Source organism: Hordeum vulgare, chromosome 4H (assembly GCF_904849725.1).
Source record: "Hordeum vulgare subsp. vulgare chromosome 4H, MorexV3_pseudomolecules_assembly, whole genome shotgun sequence".
NCBI lineage: Eukaryota > Viridiplantae > Streptophyta > Magnoliopsida > Poales > Poaceae > Hordeum > Hordeum vulgare.
In genome coordinates, this window is record NC_058521.1 from 200332143 (window position 1) to 200343937 (window position 11795).

At 40.8% G+C, this 11795-nt stretch overlaps 1 long non-coding RNA gene across 1 annotated transcript; it reads left to right on the forward strand.

Annotated features, from left to right (window-relative positions):
• Positions 1-6702: 6702 nt before the first annotated feature.
• Positions 6703-7708, forward strand: LOC123446314. The gene is made up of 2 exons (XR_006631303.1): positions 6703-6794; positions 7505-7708. It is a non-coding gene; the product is annotated as an uncharacterized LOC123446314 (long non-coding RNA).
• Positions 7709-11795: the final 4087 nt, after the last annotated feature.

An 11795-nucleotide genomic window follows, 5' to 3' on the forward strand; every position in this document is an offset into this window, starting at 1 on the left:
TGAAATGGACCACTACAGATTAGTAACGCAGTAAAGCCCTTCCTTTCTCTTGCCACGAATTAACAAACAGAAATCGACCACCACAAAGCTTGTGTTATGTACTCCATTTACTAATACAAATTCATGAACAAGCACGTCATGCACATCCATGCACAAAAACACTAGACATACTTGAGCAGGAACAAAAAACTTACCCAGATGGTTGGCTATTTGGTGTGGTGATCATCTCCATGATGCGGTCATGATCGTTGTCATCGCGTCATGGTATGCGCCTGCCATGCTGCACCTCCTCGCTGCCATACTCCTAGTCATGTGTACCATTGTACGCTGCATCGTTGTGCTCAACCTCACCGTCGCACTTGCGAACCGGTGGTATGCTACATGCTTGGAAGGGGCGGTGGAGTAATTACTCGGTGGTATGCTACATGCTTGGAAGGGGCGGTGGAGTAATTACTCAGTTGCATTAAGAAAATTTCCTATGAATTTTATATTATAATAAAGAAAAACGGACATGGTATTCACTTACAGGTCCGGTTTGGTTATATCCACGAATATAAAATTATGTCCATGCCCTATCCATGATTAGTCGGGTCAGGTTTGGGCGCTGCCCATGGGCGTAAAATTGTGTCAAAACCCTGTCCATTCGGGTCGTATATCCACGGGTATCCATATAAGTGGATAAAATTATCATCCTTACACATGACTAGGAGTATGGCAGCATGGAGGTGCAGCAAGGCGGGCACATGCCATGACGTGATGACAACGAGCATGACAGCATCATGCACGCGATGACCACACCAAATGGCCAACCGTCTAGGTAAGTTTTTCGTTCCTGCTCAATCAAGTCTAATGTTCTTGTGCATGAATGTGCATGGCGTGCTTGTTCATGAATTTGTATTAGTAAATTGAGTAGAGAACACGAGCTTTGTGGTGGTCGATTTGTGTTTGTTAATTCGCGGCAAGAGAGAGGAAGGGATTTACTGCGTTCCTAATCTGTAGTGGTCCATAGTCATATTAGACTACAAATATGACTACAAACCTAACTAAAACGTGAAATCTGACTGCAAATGAGAGAACAAGAGAACATGCTATTGGTAGTGGTCAATTTCAGTCATATTCCAGTTTTGTACACATGAATTGATCTATAGATATTCCTATTAATTAGTAATTCATTTTTACAAAATCAGTCACTTCATTTTTCAGTTTCAATCATTTGGGTTGTGATTGATTAATATAAACTCAAATATGACATATTAAGATCCATTCACTACAAGAAATATGCTTATACATGACGTTATTTAAGATGTCGTTGATGAATTCGTCATAAATCTATGACGATTTCATTCGAGATTGTCATAAACCGTTTGAGGGGATCAAATCTACATATAAATTACGATGATGTGAGTCAAAAATGTCGTAACCGCATAAGATGAGATTGTCATAACTTCTACGACGATTATAAAAATGTCGTAACATGTTCTAACTATGTTGACTTGTCACTCGTGGGTCCATTCTATCCCACCTCATCCATGTATTGAACTGTTTTTTATACCACTTTTCTGTTGGGCTTTTTTTTTCAACTTACTTTTATATTAGGCTGGTATTTTATCCTCCATGCTTGCTAATGGGCTGGTTTGTGATCTGTTAAAAAGGCCCATATTTTAATATTATAATATTTTGCATAAAAACTAGGGGACTGCTACGCATCTACCGATGGATTTGTAGAAACCATCCACCACATTTTTAACCGTCCGATGCATATGCGTGCACCGTTCGATCACCAGCTCGGTCGCATCCGTCCACCACACAAAATCCTAAAACAAGGCTTCAGATGCGGAAACAAGCACACTTCTACATCGTCCGGGTGATGGGTTAAAAAATGACTGACGAGTCTTTTGAAACAGAGACGAAGTTGCAGAAACTCGTCATTACGCCCTACCTGTACTATGCGATCGTAAAAATCGACCGGTTGATGGGAGGAGTTTTCCTTGTTATATAATATTTTCCACAACAAAAGATCGTGTTGCGGAAACATATGTAGAATTTCTTTCTCTACAACAAAAGTCTTGTTGCATAAATATTTTGCAACTGAGTGTATGTTATAGATTTTCTTTCCTGCTACAGTAGATAATTTTTTTGCAACAAAAGTCAAATTGCAGATTTTTTTTCCAATTTTCTCTTTTTTGCAACACACGTGTTATTGCGGAAATAAGTTTTGCACATGTAATGTTTCAGGAAAAAAATAACGATGTTGCAATCTAGATTCTCACCGACACCGCCCGCCATTGACTTCATAGTTGCAGCCGAGCGCACGGGACACGTGTCGTGCACACGAGGTGGCGGATGGAAAATGTGCGATCCACCGGATGATTAGCATCATTTCCCTAAAAACTATTAAAAAATAACTATCAGAACATCCCTCCAATTCTGATCAAAAGGAAGGAAATTTTTCCTCCCAAAACTTTGCTGAAATTCCACGCGCCAAACCAGCACGCCGCGCGCGTGGCCAAAATTTTCGCCCAACCCCCACGCCTTTTTCCTCCATCGTCCGGTGAGAGGTGGGCCGTCTCCATGTCCAACTCATCTGGTTCCTTTTCCTCTCCCCACCCCCACCCCCCCCCCCCACGCCCTGTCCATGGCCATGTTCCTCTTCTCCCCCGCCGGAGCTCCGCCCTCCCGCCCGGCCGCCGGCCGCTCTCCGCCCCCTGCAGCTCCTCCACCATCTGAACCACCCAATCCTTCCTCTCTTCCCCGCATGGCCCCGTCCCTGCCCTGCCTTCTCCTCGCCTCGCCGTTGTCGACTCGACGACCCCAGCTCGCCGCTGTCTGCGAAGTCGATGGCCGGCAGTAGCGGCCCGAATCGAGGAACGAGGGCCCTCTCAGGTGAGATCCCCTCTCTCAAGTGTTGTGCCCCATGCCTCTGGTTAGCTCCCCGATCTGGATGATCCCGGGGTTTGATGTGTGCTGCGATTAATTTGGGGATGGATCTGGGATGATGGATGGTAGGGGGATCGGCCGTCCGACGACACGACGATAACTAGTCGCGACGCCCACGAGACAAATCAACCGCAACTGGACTAGGGCCTAGGGCAACCGACGGCGGCGGCGCAGGAACAATTTTTTAGCCACTCGACAGAAATCAGCGGTGGTGTGGGGGCATCCATCAGCATCCATACGAGGGCTTCAAGCAACGGCTGCGCGAGGGCATCAAGCAAGTGCGACGCTAAGAGATTAGGTGAGGTGAGTTCCCTTGTCTTGGTCTACCGATTGTTTAAGTCATGGAATTGCTTAGAATCATGGTCTAGGTGACTATTTTAATCTTGAAATTACTCGAAAATTGTGAGTGTTGGGTTTGCTGGTTGCATTGAAGATTACCTGTACTCTCGGTAACTCAATCTTAGCTTTACTTACTCATATTGAACATTGCCTACTCTAATTGTTTGCTAGATAATTTATTTGGTAAATATAGGAAACCAGGATCTTAGATTTACTCAGATTGAACATTCACTACTCGTCTACTCCCAATGTTCTCTTCTGATTTATTTGCTAAAGAAAGTAAACCATGCAAAGTAGTTATATTGCAACTGTGCATATTTTTAGGATATTAGTATAGGAGAGTTTTTCTGAAACTTATTAATATAATCAAAGGAGCTTACATAAAATTTACTATATTCCACGGAACCTGTGAACACCCAAAAAGCCCAATCAACGAGTAATCATTTCTGAATTCTTATTCTAGAACAGATGATGAGTATGCTCCTCTCTTTCTAGGTACCTTGCAAAACTATTTGTGTATTGCCACAAGCTGAATCCGCTTCTCCCAGTGCCACCTCGTAGCATATGGTTGCTGAATAAAGGTGGTCTCTCATAGTCTCATGTAATCATGCCATCTATATTATGATATGTGCACTGCTCCCATTCGGATTATTCTATTGTGATGGTGAGAACACAAGGTGAAATTTTGTTGTTATTTAGTGAACATGTAAAGAAGAAATGGAGGTTCTTTGCTTTGGCCCATTCTCCTCTTTTTCTTTTGTGTTCGGTTGTGTGAAAAGATACTTTTCCATATAATTTAGTAACCTGGAAGGCGTGTATTTTAGAACATCAGTGTTTTCTTAACTATCTCACATAACACAAACTCTTAACTATCTAACATCATTTTTTCTCTTTCTCTCTCATTTTACTGATGCGCATGGGTATCATTATTAGATGACTTCATGTCATTCATCTAAGTACCAATTCGGTTGTTATGTTTTATTAGATATTTTCTCATGTTTTGTGATTCGGTTGCTTCACTCCCACTATAGGAGATACATGTACTACAGAGGTTATTGTTTGTAGATTGCTATGTGGCATGTCAACTTTTAGGTTTCAGTTGTAAGGTGCTCGCATGCCTTTATTCTTGCCCTGGTTATGGTGTAGATGCACCCGATAATGATTTTTGTTCTGTTCTAGTTAGTGTCTGAAATAGTTTTCTTATTGGCGATTTAAGTTTCTTCACCTGCACTCATCATACCATTTCTGTTTGTCAAAGCTGATGTACTAACATGGTGCTTCAGTTTCAAAAACCTGAACATGTTGCTTTGGCCAAAGAAAAGGGTTGCTGAGGTTTTTCTTGATCTGGCAGGTCGCGGCCACCACCAACCAAGAAGACGCCCAACTCCCGCATCCCCAACTACCCGAGCCTGCCGTCGCAGCTGCTGTGCCAAGTCCACAACATCACCATGCATGTAAGCGCACACAGTTCATCTACAGATGGATTAGGAGTTAGTGGCCTTATGCATTAACATTATCCCTGATAAATGTTGGATTTCTTGTTTGGGGTTTGCACAGGCTGACAAGGATACTGATGAGGTGTATGCACAGATGACGCTGCAACCAGTAAACTCTGTAAGTACTGTCAAGAAATGGAACTTGGTGAAAAAGTTCAGTTCAAGCGAGCTGAATTATTCTACATTGTTCACTGAAAGTGTAATAAAACTGTCATCTGATTCGAAGATTCTGTGAATTTCAGGAAACCGATGTGTTCCCGATCCAGTCTCTCGGTAGCTATGCCAAGAGTAAGCACCCGGCCGAGTATTTCTGCAAGAACTTGACCGCGAGCGATATGAGCACGCACGGCGGGTTCTCGGTGCCTCGAAGAGCCGCAGGGAAGTTGTTCCCACAGCTGGTATATATCAGCATCTTGTGCACATTTTCTTTTATCTACTTGGTTACTCTTTGTGAGTGCTTCAGCTCATACATATGTTATGTCCTTGGAACTTGTAGGATTACTAGATGCAGCCTCCTAACCAGGAGCTTATCGTGCAAGATTTGCATGACAACATGTGGATATTTCGTCACATTTATCGTGGTAGGGTCGAATGCTGCTTGACTTGCTTCTAACTTGTTCTGTGTTCATTCAAGGGTACATAATTTTGGTGTCCTAGGTCCTGGTGCCCGCGTCGCTGTTAATCTTATTCTGAGATTCTAAGGAGTCAAAACTGAATATCATCAGTATCTTTGTTCAGTATCGGCACTTGCCAGGTATAGTATTTCTTTGAGAAATACTACGCAATTGAGGTGTGTAATCTGTAGGCACAAAAATCTATATAAAACTTCAACAACCCGTCTATCTATATGATTCCAGGTTTAGGGACGCAGTAGTTCAGTTTAGACATCCAATAGCTGTTAGGAGTGCCGACATACATGGTTTACGATGTTACTGGTGGTCTGAAGCTTTTATAGAAGCATTTGCACATTCTCGAGCTTAGGAGTTAGTTTAGGACTTACGAATTCAAGGAGCATTAAAAAAATTGTTTGATCTGGTGCTAAAGAATGATTCTTAATTTCATTGGCTATCTTGTATTCTTGTTTCTTTATTAAGGTAACTAGCATACAGAGTATATATATAATTCTAGACAAAGAAACACAAGGGGCATTTTTAGTCCATCAGACATGAATGGCGGCATCAGAATTCCAATTTATTATCAGTAATACAGAGCTGAAAATGATGTGCTATGTACATATAAGTATATAACTACCTGTTTAGGTCCAGTTTGGATTGTTAATATATTTGTGTAGAACAATCTGAGTTCCAGTCTATTGCCTTACTGTCCTATAGCATTGCCATGTTGAACTCGAGAGGTACAAAATATGTACATGCTTCTCTGAGTATTCTGTAATTTGTCATGTCATTGAAAACATTTTAGTCTTCCATCATTTATTTTTAACTTGAGTCCATCTTTTTGTTTCACCAGTGTTTCTTCCAATATTGGATAGTTTTATGATATCTGACATGTATTCTTGCTATTATACTGTGACAGATGTGCCATAAAAATGGTGTCATCCATCGGGACCTTAAACTAGAGAACTTCTTACATTCAAATAAGAAGATAAGTTCACCTCTACACGCAATTGATTTTGGACTATCTGTGTTATTCACGACTAGCCTTCTCAAGAACATACTGTATTTAGCTAAATATAGTTAGTAACTAGTTCATGATTTAGGAAACTACTGTATTTGGCCAAGTATAAGTTAATGACTAGTTTGTGTTTTAATTGTCTGTTAAAATTCTGATTACCATGCGAGCTTTATTAGATTGACAAAAACTGGTTGAAATCCACCTTATTAGGCAAGTATGTTTCCTGAACCTGAGGTGTGTAATTTGATGGATTAACCTATATATTGGCATCTTCGTATTAAATAGCTGTGTACTGTCAGGTGACTGAACATTGGGGGCATCACTTTATGAGCAGCCACAAGTCTACCTATCAGTTCATAGTGCAGACACATTCCAGATACTACTTTGCAGGTCCATTCTTTCCATTGATCCATTCTTTCTTGTAGCTCCAGGCATAGCAAACAGCAATGCAAGCTCAGAAAGTCTTAAATATTTTTGATTGAACACTGCAAAAAATTCTTAAACGACCGCTGAAAAAATAAATAATTTGCCCCACCAACTGCCAACATTGCTAGTCACCTGTAGTGGTGAAAAGGAACAACAGAATCCCATATATGTAGCATTTTAAAGTTTTTAACTAATTTGTGTTATATGAGTTGGTCCCCATAATTTATTCCATTCTGTTAATTTCTCCGTCGTATTGTAGCCTAACAGTATTTTGGAACATGCGATTGATTTCAACTACAATTACTAGAAAAATACTTGCATCAATTTATCTGAAAATAAACCCACGTTATATGGAGAAACTGAACATTCTAATGAACAACTTAATTCCAAACGTTGTAGAACAACAAGGTTTGCAATGTTGAACTATTTTCTGTTTCTCAAATACAAAATAACTTCTCATTTTGGTGCATACATGTATCCCCATTGTTATCTTTATAATGATGTTTGTCACTAATATAATGTATTTACAGATTGTGCGCAATCACTAGTATCACCGATAACTATGCATCGTTTTTGTTCTTCTATTTTTATTTGTGTACAGACTGCATCCAACTTAACATGTTGTCAGATGTGCTTTTCTTTTGTTTCTAATCATTCTATTTTATAACATTCAGATGATGGCCTTCATTCATGTTTCATCGCGAGCACTATGACGAAGAAGTAAGAAGAAAGCAAGGCATGCATGATCTAGGCATGCATGCACATTCTTCTAATGCTGAATTTTCTTGGATTTCTGATGTAGTGCTGATTTTGCTGAGAATTTGATGTATATTTGCATGCAAACAAAATTCAAATGCTGGGGGTTATGTACATATTCTTATAACACTATCCTAATTGGAAAATACGTTGGCATTGAATCTGGGCTGGTTTTATGTTGATGATATAAATTTTATTTGGTAAAAATAGGCATGGGCAAAATCTAGAATTGGTCGACATGTCTATTGAACAAAATTTATTTGGGCTTTGAAAAGAGGAACTGAATCTATTGGCAGCAATTAAGCTGAAATATAAATAGAAATGCGTAAAAAAGGTTCGGGCCCAAAAAAGAAATGGATAGTAAAAGGCTATAGTTTAGAAATTAAAAAGGCCGAATTGTTGGCCCAGGCCCGTGTAGGTAATCAAAGCACAGGAAAAAAATTACACAATGGGCTATTTTAATGGGCTCGGCCCACGTAAAGCACTGAACTGGACCAGCCCATGTGATCAAATGGGTTGGGCTGATTTCAACCATGATGTTTTGATTTCGTCGTAATTTTGCCACGTAGGATTGCCACGTAGGATTGGGTTTGATTCCCAACGACGATTTAGGATCAAAATGTCGCTGCTGTTCATTTGTGACGCTCCGTTTTCGACGCTTGATTTTTCGTCGTGAGATCGTTGTAAATTAAAAACCGTGACGATGTAGCGACGAAAAAATAGCGTCGTGTATTAGCATATTCCTTGTAGTGATTTTCTCAACTAGGTCCATGTCATGTGCTGAAAAAAGAGCACACAGTCTTTGGCTTTACTTATTATTTCTGTTGCTTGTAAAAATTGCAATTTAGATAATGAATTTGTACAATCCGAACATTACGTATCTAGTTTCACTCTAACAGAAATTTAAGTCCTTTTTCGTTGTATAGCGCAATGGCTTTTCATGAAAAAACTATAGTAAATATTGTACTCATTATAGTTCATTTTTAAATCATACAATATTTGGTTATTTAATTCCATGATTTAGATTATTGTACTTACAATCTGTTCACACGAAGAATGAGTCCGAGCCAATCATATCTGAAGTTTGGTCTATCATGCGGGGAAGAAAGAAGATGCTGCCTAGAAGAATACGTTCCTTCATTTATAATGAGAATTCTGATGTAGTACTTATGTCTTGTGGATGCAAGAAAATAATACGAAGAAATTATGTTTGATTATTCCTATGTCACTTGTAAGAAACTAAGACTGAGAAATTATGTTGGTCTATTCTTATGTCATTCTCTCAGGAACTAAGGCTAAGAATTTTGTAATTATGCTTAGTTAATACTTTGCTATGCCAGTCTATGAGAATATGAGAGCTTATTTCTTGTGGTGCACTTCTCAGATGTCATTTTCAAGCATTTGAAAAGTTATATCATGTTGTCAGATGCATAACTCCATTTTGCAAGAATGTGAGTCTTGTGATTTTTCAAGGTATTATGTATAAGTGATTTCACAGGACCCGATGGGTATCCATCGGTTATGGATATCCATCGGGTTTGGACATGTACACAATTTTTTGCCCGTGGTTCTTTTCATGGATGGACACAGAATATCCTCATGGACTCAGATATGGATTTGATATTTTAAATATATAGCTTGAATACAACATTGCTAATGGTTCCAAATGGGTAAAATACATAGCTTCAAGTGGTCCCTAAATCATGAAGATCTCAAGTGGTCTCTACTTGTAAATGAGATATGGAGGCACTAACCATACAAGATCTCAAAGATCCGGAGAACCATCAAGGTTATTGCCAATAAAGCCAGGAGTATGTGAAGATCGAGCATTATTCGATCCATGGGTCGATGGATGTTGCATGAAGTATTACATGGTTAGCATGACACTCGGACTAGGAAATGCAATAATGATCCTTGCAAATATTTCAGTTAACTAACTATAGGACGCGGAGTGAGGGAAGAAAAATCGAAAGCAGGCATACCATTCTGGGTACAATAAGCCTGCAAGTTGTGTTAAGTGTGGTGAAGGTTAAGCTCTGATATTAAAAGATTACATGTGTTGGCCATTAAGGAATTGTGCTTGGCTATTAAGGAATTAACCGTAAACATCTGAAAGTTTTGAGTATTTTGTGCCCACAACGCCTGTTGCATCCTCTCATCAGCCAGTCGCCTCTCCTCCACCCTCTGCGACGCCCTTTCCTCAACCGCCGGTCACCACTTCTCCGCCCTCTCCGTCGCCCTCTCCGCTAACCTCAGTCGCCTCTCCTCTATCAACTTCTCCTCGAGTAGGCACTACAAAATATGGCATCACAATCGCATCTTCAAATCCAACATTATGTAAGAATTACAAAAAGCATATGTAGAAGGACTTGTATAGAATACCTCCATCTCATCCATTCCGGGAGTCGCGCGTTGACATACAAAAGATTTTGAGAGACCTTGACGAGCCTTGTGCTCAGTTAGAGTGCGAGTGGTGGACCTAGAAAACATCTCTCATGCAATAGCTTCCTTGCCATATTTCCTCCCCTCTCGAGCGATCATAACCAACTCGTGGTCAAGGTCTCCTATGCCACATCATTGTCAGCCCCTCTCAACTTTGGTGCCACCTCTCTAACTTTGGTGAGCCGATTGTAGGTAGTTTGGCTGGTGTACGCACACGATGTGTTAGACGGATCATAAGTCGTGGCTTTTCTGAATGGTGCCTTATGGGACAAAGCATACCCAACGAAAAGGTTGGGTTCCGGAGCCTTGTGGTGGGCCGCCTGCAACTAAACCAACATGATTAGGAATTTATCACAAGGATTAATTGGCAAGATGTATGACAAGAAAGAACATATGTAGAACAAATCGATGGGAGGAAAGATATACTCAACGTTTCGTGAATCCCTTAAGGCTCAAGTTTCCTTGATGGTGTGGTGGATCATTCATTGGCTTCCGCCGATTTTTGTAATATATGTGTTTCAACATATACTCTTTAGAACACCAGTGGTCCACAATCCGCTGCCAACACTCTCCCTTATGGACACACCATCTAGGAGTAGCCTAATTTATCATTTGCATCTCATATACGTCAAAAAGAAATTGAGTGGCAACCAATTGAAGAAATAACAAGGATGAACATGATTTATTTACCTGCATGCATGTGGTCCTCCTTCTCAAGAAATATTTTCATAGCTGGCGTCTTAGTAGCCATCTTATAGCCTTAGATGCCTTATAAGAACGGACGACAATAATGCGTGTATCATAGAATGTATTGTGCATAAGCTTCTTACCGTGAATGTTGACGTTCACTTGTGCCTCCTCCAACTTTCTATTCTTGCATCTATACAAATACTTAAAATACACGTAAGATCAAATAAGAATGGAAACTAACTAGCTATGGATTATATAAAAAAGTGTGAATTGAACTTAATGATTACCCAAATTTCGGCAAACACCCACTCGGATTGAACCTCAATGTTGTTGAATTTACCAACATCCTCACAGGATTTGTAGTGGTCCCAAGTTTGTGCTACTTCCGGAACTTTGCCCTCCCTTGGCAAACTAACCATGCCAGGGAAATGCTCCTGAAGTAGGATCCCAATGACGCCGTTCACGAGCCAGTAGTTACCCGGCTCCTCATCACCAGCTTCCGTCCATGTGGTACATAATGAGGAGCCAAAGTTATGAACAATGAAGGTAGAAAAATGGGAAGCCAAAGTTAGTTACCTTACTCCATATGTAGTAATGCACGACGCAGGAACACAGACTGACCCTTGAGAACTGCAATTAAACACCCATCCTCCTAGTCGTCGTCATCACGCACATGGGAGTGAGACATCGTCTCGTCCTCACGCACGGGGGATTGAGATATTGTCAGGTCATCACGCACGGAGGAGTGAGACACCGGATCGTGCTCAGGACAAGGGGGGTGAGACACCGGCTCCTCCAACCTCAACTCCTCAGGCGATGCCATGACAGGTGGTGACTAGCAAGGCCGGACTGGATTTGTCTTACCCTTTCCTCCACGTCCACCTTTTACCCGGCCTCTTCCTCGATGAGGCTGAGCATGAGAGGGTGCCTCAGGAGGATCGGTGAGAAAACTAGTGATCATATTTCTCGCTATCTTGAGTGGGGCCTTCTCTCCCAGAGCACTAGGAGTCCTTTTCCAATGCGTGTCGACCATGCTTCACTCACCTGCTAGAACAAATAGTAAAGCCATTAGTATGA